Source organism: Nomia melanderi, unplaced genomic scaffold (assembly GCF_051020985.1).
Source record: "Nomia melanderi isolate GNS246 unplaced genomic scaffold, iyNomMela1 scaffold0861, whole genome shotgun sequence".
Lineage (NCBI taxonomy): Eukaryota > Metazoa > Arthropoda > Insecta > Hymenoptera > Halictidae > Nomia > Nomia melanderi.
Genome location: NW_027475975.1, coordinates 10,001 through 17,500, shown reverse-complemented (window position 1 = coordinate 17,500; position 7,500 = coordinate 10,001). Strand labels below are relative to the sequence as shown.

Below are 7,500 nucleotides of genomic sequence, written 5' to 3'. Positions count from 1 at the left end.
ACCCGTTACGAATACGCATGCTCGTCCCGCACGATTTTAACACACACCGTGTTTTTCTCCAGTCGTCAAAGCGTTCGTGCGTCGAATTCGAAAAATAAAAAAAAGAAATACACCTTTTCTCTCTCTCTCGGGGTAAAAAGAGTCGATGTGTATTGTGTATAAAGGTTCTGCTGCGAGAAGTCTCGTTTTGCCGTGTGTTTCGGTAACGACGATCCTCCGAAACGTACATCTCATTCGTAAGAGAGGAAGAAAACAATCTCCCTGGGGCCAGTCGGTAATATACCGACATACGACGTGTCGTGCACATCCGTCTCACGCACGGTATACAAAATATGAATAAAACGTGTGTAGTCTCTCTCTCTCTCGACTTCTTAATATTTTCTTTCACCTCTGACGCATCATTTCAGGTGACGTCGGGAGCGCGGGAAAAAAAATTTTTCTAAACACACGAAACCGTTCATCTCACGAACAGCCGAAAAAGTTGTCGCTCAGATCCATATCGCAGTGGAGCGGTATCCGCGGGCGGTCGTAATTGAACGACGCACGACGCCGCGAACACTCACGCGAGTCCATACAAACGATTCCGATCGTTTTGCAACAACTAGAACGTACACTGTCCGTGAAATTCACAGAATTTTCGCGTGTCCGCGACAAACGCCGACGAGACACCCATCGTTCGCTCGTACGTAGCATCCTTCTCTTAACCCGACTCAGAGACGTTCTTTGCGCCCTTCGGTAAAAAAACGTTCGATCCGAAGAGGTGAACGACGGCGGGGATTTGACAGAGCTACGCAAGCAGTGTATGGTACGTAAACGACCCTCAGCCAGGCGTGGTCCAGGAATTGTATCCGTGGACCGCAATGTGCGTTCGAAATGTCGATGTTCATGTGTCCTGCAGTTCACACGTTGACGCGCAATTAGCTGCGTTCTTCATCGACCCACGAGCCAAGTGATCCACCGTTCAGGGTAATCGTATAAATTTTATATTTCACATATATAATTTTATTCTCATTTGTTCGACCTAATATCTCTTCTTTCAAAGAGAAGATAAAAGTTGATACCTGAATCTCCGACCAGCGCGCGAAGGAGATTCAGGCGTCGCCTTGGAGACGACACCGAAGCCTTTCGAGACGAAAAACGTTCAAGTAATATGTATATATTTCTCGACGTTCCGGGCGTATAGTGCATTCAAAAACCCGCGAAAGACGCAGAAGACTCGCACGCGTGGAAACGACGGGGATATATTTTGTATCCTACCCGATACTGAATCCATCGCGTGCAGTCGACCCTCGCGTTCTTCCGATCAGACGCATCTATTGTTGCGCGCATGTTTTCGCGTCGCATCGCGCGAAACGTTGCACGAATCGTACCGATCGATCGATTGAAAGCAAATAATGAAAAAAGACTTCACAGCTGGCTCTTTGCCGGTCATTCGTCCCATGTTATCTCTTGCCGCGAAATTGGCGCGCAAGAGTTGGGTGTCAGACGCGCGGCTTTAAAACGAGCTTCACGGCCGGTCCCTTCGTTACCGCTTTCGTTCTTTCTCTCGGAACGACCATGAACGAACACGACGAGCGACGCTACGGCATACACACGTCCACGGATTCGATTAAAAAAACAGACTTCACAGCTGGCTCTTTGCCGGTCATTCGTCCCATATTATCTCTTGCCGCGAAATTGGCGCGCAAGAGTTGGGTGTCAGACGCACGGCTTTAAAACGAGCTTCACGGCCGGTCCTCTCAATTCCGTGTACGGTACACGCAAGATGCGGGTTCCACTTCCAGACTACCCGGTCCCTTCTCTCTACGAGAATCGATAGTAGAAGAACGGCTCGAAAACGCGTCTCAGAGACTAGGGGAAAAGAAGCGGTATGCGAGCGAAACGAAAACGCATTATGGAAACGTCGCGAAACAATGTTCGACGGTTGCTCGGTTCCAATCGTGCGGCCGTTTCAATTTCTCGTGCGCTTCACCGTCCCTCCGTAACTCTGGCCGATCGCGTATACCGAAGAGCCGACACGCGCAAAAACCACAGGCATTGTATACTGTGTATATATATATATATGTTACAGTCACAGCCTTCGCGCGTTTTACTCTCCGACGCGGGGTTTCCACGACGAAAGAGAGACAGTTTCGTGGCGGGTGACTCGGCCGAATCGCTACGACGGGTATTTCTATTATAGAACGAATCATCGCCACCCTTTACCAGTGCCCGACGAAGGAATCACAAGGTCATCTGGAGTTTACAATGCCAGCGACGGTAATTCCAACGAAGACCCGATAAGTCAACTCATCGTTCTATTTCTCCCCGTACAGAAAAGCGAATCGACGCTAATGCACCTCGCGCAAGCACGAACGTTCTCTTCGCGTGGATCGTCCCATCGTCCAAAGATGTAAAGACGCATTGGAGATCGTGGTCTCTGGCGGGCTCATTGCACGCCCCACTGCATATCTTTCCTCGAATCGAGAATGATTCGTCCACTAAGGCTGCGAAACTACGCGTCGAGGAAACTAGGGGAAAGAAGCGGGATGCGAGCGAAACGACAATACATTATGGAAACGTCGCGAAACAATGTTCGGCGGTTGCTCGTTTCCTCCTGCGGACGTTTCATTGCTCGGGCGCTTCACGTCCCTCCGTAACCTTCGCGCGATCGCGTGCCCCGGAGAGCCGGCAACCGGTGAACCACAGGCGTATAAACTATAGTCTTCTATAGCAAGCCTTCGGCGGTTACTCTCCGACGCGGGGATTCCACGACGAGAGAGAATTTCGTGGCGGGTGACATCGGTCGAAACGCTACGACGGGTATTTCTATTATAGAACGAATCATCGCCACCCTTTACCAGTGCCCGACGAAGGAATCACAAGGTCATCTGGAGTTTACAATGCCAGCGACGGTAATTCCAACGAAGACCCGATAAGTCAACTCATCGTTCTATTTCTCCCCGTACAGACAAGCGAATCAACGCTATCGCACCTCACGCATGCACGAACGTTCTCTTCGCGTGAATCGTCCCATCGTCGAAAGATATAGCCGCTTGGAGATCGTGGCCCATCAAGTTCTTCCGTAACTCCTGCGCGATCGCGTACCCCGGAGAGCAGGCAACCGGTGAACCACAGGCGTATAAACTATAGTCTTCTATAGCAAGCCTTCGCGTTTACTCTACGACGCGGGGATTCCACGACGAGAGAGATTTTCGTGGCGGGTGACACGGCCGAATCGCTACGACGGGTATTTCTATTATAGAACGAATCATCGCCACCCTTTACCAGTGCCCGACGAAGGAATCACAAGGTCATCTGGAGTTTACAATGCCAGCGACGGTAATTCCAACGAAGACCCGATAAGTCAACTCATCGTTCTATTTCTCCCCGTACAGAAAAGCGAATCGGCGCTATCGCACCTCACGCAAGCAGGAATGATCTCTTCGCGTGGATCGTCCCATCGTCGAAAGATGTAAGACGTACAGAAATCGTGGTCCATCACGATTATTCGTAACTCTCCGAGTCGCGTATCTGAGAGTAGGGCAAACGGAGAACCACAGGCATAAATAATACTATATATTTCTTATATAGTTAGCCTTCGCGTTTTACTCTCCGACATGGGGATTCCACGACGAGAGAGAGTTTCGTGGCGGGTGACTCGGCCGAATCGCTACGACGGGTATTTCTATTATAGAACGAATCATCGCCACCCTTTACCAGTGCCCGACGAAGGAATCACAAGGTCATCTGGAGTTTACAATGCCAGCGACGGTAATTCCAACGAAGACCCGATAAGTCAACTCATCGTTCTATTTCTCCCCGTACAGAAAAGCGAATCGACGCTATCGCACCTCGCGCGAGCACGTAACTACTCTTCGCGTGGATCGTCCCATCGTCGAAAGATGTAAGACGCACGGAAATCGTGGCCCATCAACGTTTTTTTGTAACTCTGCCGATCGCGTATCACAGAGCCGAGACGCACATACCACAGGCGTATAATACCGTTTTCTTTCGTATGGTAAGCCTTCGCGTTTACTCTTCGGCGCGGGGTTTCCACGTCGAGAGAGACTTTCGTGGCGGGTGACATCGGTCGAAACGCTACGACGGGTATTACTATTATAGAACGAATCATCGCCACCCTTTACCAGTGCCCGACGAAGGAATCACAAGGTCATCTGGAGTTTACAATGCCAGCGACGGTAATTCCAACGAAGACCCGATAAGTCAACTCAACGTTCTATTTCTCCCCGTACAGAAAAGCGAATCGACGCTGTTGCACCTCACGCAAGCACGAACGTTCTCTTCGCGTGGATCGTCCCATCGTCGAAAGATGTAAGACGCACGGAAATCGTGGCACATCACGTGTTTTCGGAACTCTGTCGACCGCGTATCTCAGAGACGACGCGCGCGAACCACTGGCATATACTATTATATATCGCGTTTTACCCTCCGACGCGGGGATTCCACGACGAGAGAGAGTTTCGTGAGCGGGTTGACTCGGAAGAAACGCTACGACGGGTATTTCTATTATAGAACGCATCATCGCCACCCTTTACCAGTGCCCGACGAAGGAATCACAAGGTCATCTGGAGTTTACAATGCCAGCGACGGTAATTCCAACGAAGACCCGATAAGTCAACTCAACGTTCTATTTCTCCCCGTACAGAAAAGCGAATCGACGCAATCGCACCATACGCGTGCACGTAAACAACTCTTCGCGTGGATCGTCCCATCGTCGAGAGACGTAAGTTTTCATAGTATGAATTCGCGTTTTACTCTCCGACGCGGGGATTCCACGACGAGAGAGAGTTTCGTGAGCGGGTTGACTCGGAAGAAACGCTACGACGGGTATTTCTATTATAGAACGCATCATCGCCACCCTTTACCAGTGCCCGACGAAGGAATCACAAGGTCATCTGGAGTTTACAATGCCAGCGACGGTAATTCCAACGAAGACCCGATAAGTCAACTCAACGTTCTATTGCTCCCCGTACAGAAAAGCGAATCGACGCAATCGCACCATACGCGTGCACGTAACAACTCTTCGCGTGGATCGTCCCATCGTCGAGAGACGTAAGTTTCCATACTATGAATTCGCGTTTTACTCTCCGACGCGGGGATTCCACGACGAGAGAGAGTTTCGTGAGCGGGTTGACTCGGAAGAAACGCTACGACGGGTATTTCTATTATAGAACGCATCATCGCCACCCTTTACCAGTGCCCGACGAAGGAATCACAAGGTCATCTGGAGTTTACAATGCCAGCGACGGTAATTCCAACGAAGACCCGATAAGTCAACTCAACGTTCTATTACTCCCCGTACAGAAAAGCGAATCGACGCAATCGCACCATACGCGTGCACGTAACAACTCTTCGCGTGGGTCGTCCCATCGTCGAGAGACGTAAGTTTCATAGTAAGCCTTCGGCGTTTTACTCTCCGACGCGGGGATTCCACGACGAGAGAGAGAGTTTCGTGAGCGGGTTGACTCGGAAGAAACGCTACGACGGGTATTTCTATTATAGAACGCATCATCGCCACCCTTTACCAGTGCCCGACGAAGGAATCACAAGGTCATCTGGAGTTTACAATGCCAGCGACGGTAATTCCAACGAAGACCCGATAAGTCAACTCAACGTTCTATTTCTCCCCGTACAGAAAAGCGAATCGACGCAATCGCACCATACGCGTGCACGTAAACAACTCTTCGCGTGGATCGTCCCATCGTCGAGAGACGTAAGTTTTCATAGTATGAATTCGCGTTTTACTCTCCGACGCGGGGATTCCACGACGAGAGAGAGTTTCGTGAGCGGGTTGACTCGGAAGAAACGCTACGACGGGTATTTCTATTATAGAACGCATCATCGCCACCCTTTACCAGTGCCCGACGAAGGAATCACAAGGTCATCTGGAGTTTACAATGCCAGCGACGGTAATTCCAACGAAGACCCGATAAGTCAACTCAACGTTCTATTTCTCCCCGTACAGAAAAGCGAATCGACGCAATCGCACCATACGCGTGCACGTAAACAACTCTTCGCGTGGATCGTCCCATCGTCGAGAGACGTAAGTTTTCATAGTATGAATTCGCGTTTTACTCTCCGACGCGGGGATTCCACGACGAGAGAGAGTTTCGTGAGCGGGTTGACTCGGAAGAAACGCTACGACGGGTATTTCTATTATAGAACGCATCATCGCCACCCTTTACCAGTGCCCGACGAAGGAATCACAAGGTCATCTGGAGTTTACAATGCCAGCGACGGTAATTCCAACGAAGACCCGATAAGTCAACTCAACGTTCTATTACTCCCCGTACAGAAAAGCGAATCGACGCAATCGCACCATACGCGTGCACGTAACTACTCTTCGCGTGGATCGTCCCATCGTCGAGAGACGTAAGTTTCCATACTATGAATTCGCGTTTTACTCTCCGACGCGGGGATTCCACGACGAGAGAGTGTTTCGTGAGCGGGTTGACTCGGAAGAAACGCTACGACGGGTATTTCTATTATAGAACGCATCATCGCCACCCTTTACCAGTGCCCGACGAAGGAATCACAAGGTCATCTGGAGTTTACAATGCCAGCGACGGTAATTCCAACGAAGACCCGATAAGTCAACTCAACGTTCTATTGCTCCCCGTACAGAAAAGCGAATCGACGCAATCGCACCATACGCGTGCACGTAACAACTCTTCGCGTGGATCGTCCCATCGTCGAGAGACGTAAGTTTCATAAGTAAGCCTTCGGCGTTTTACTCTCCGACGCGGGGATTCCACGACGAGAGAGTGTTTCGTGGCGGGTGACTAGGCCGAAACGCTACGACGGGTATTTCTATTATAGAACGAATCATCGCCACCCTTTACCAGTGCCCGACGAAGGAATCACAAGGTCATCTGGAGTTTACAATGCCAGCGACGGTAATTCCAACGAAGACCCGATAAGTCAGCTCATCGTTCTATTTCTCCCCGTACAGAAAAGCGAATCGACGCTATCGCACCTCGCGCGAGCACGTAACAACTCTTCGCGTGGATCGTCCCATCGTCGAGAGACGTAAGACGCACGGAAATCGTGGTTCATCGCGTCTTTTCCTACTCTCTTGAATCGCAATTTCGTATAGAGCCTACACACGCGAACCACCGGCATATACTATTTCTTCTCTCATAGTAAGCCTTCGCGCGTTTTACTCTCCGACGCGGGGATTCCACGACGAGAGAGTGTTTCGTGGCGGGTGTCTCGGCCGAATCGCTACGACGGGTATTTCTATTATAGAACGAATCATCGCCACCCTTTACCAGTGCCCGACGAAGGAATCACAAGGTCATCTGGAGTTTACAATGCCAGCGACGGTAATTCCAACGAAGACCCGATAAGTCAACTCATCGTTCTATTTCTCCCCGTACAGAAAAGCGAATCGACGCTATCGCACCTCGCGCGAGCACGAAACAACTCTTCGCGTGGATCGTCCCATCGTCGAAAGATGTAAGACGCACGGAAATCGTGGTTCGGCGGGCTCTATGC

General features: G+C 50.4%; 1 non-coding gene across 1 annotated transcript; it reads right to left on the bottom strand.

Annotated features, from left to right (window-relative positions):
* Positions 1-814: 814 nt before the first annotated feature.
* LOC143176797 (5.8S ribosomal RNA) lies at positions 815-969 on the bottom strand. The gene has a single exon (XR_013001304.1). It is a non-coding gene; the product is annotated as a 5.8S ribosomal RNA (ribosomal RNA).
* Positions 970-7,500: the final 6,531 nt, after the last annotated feature.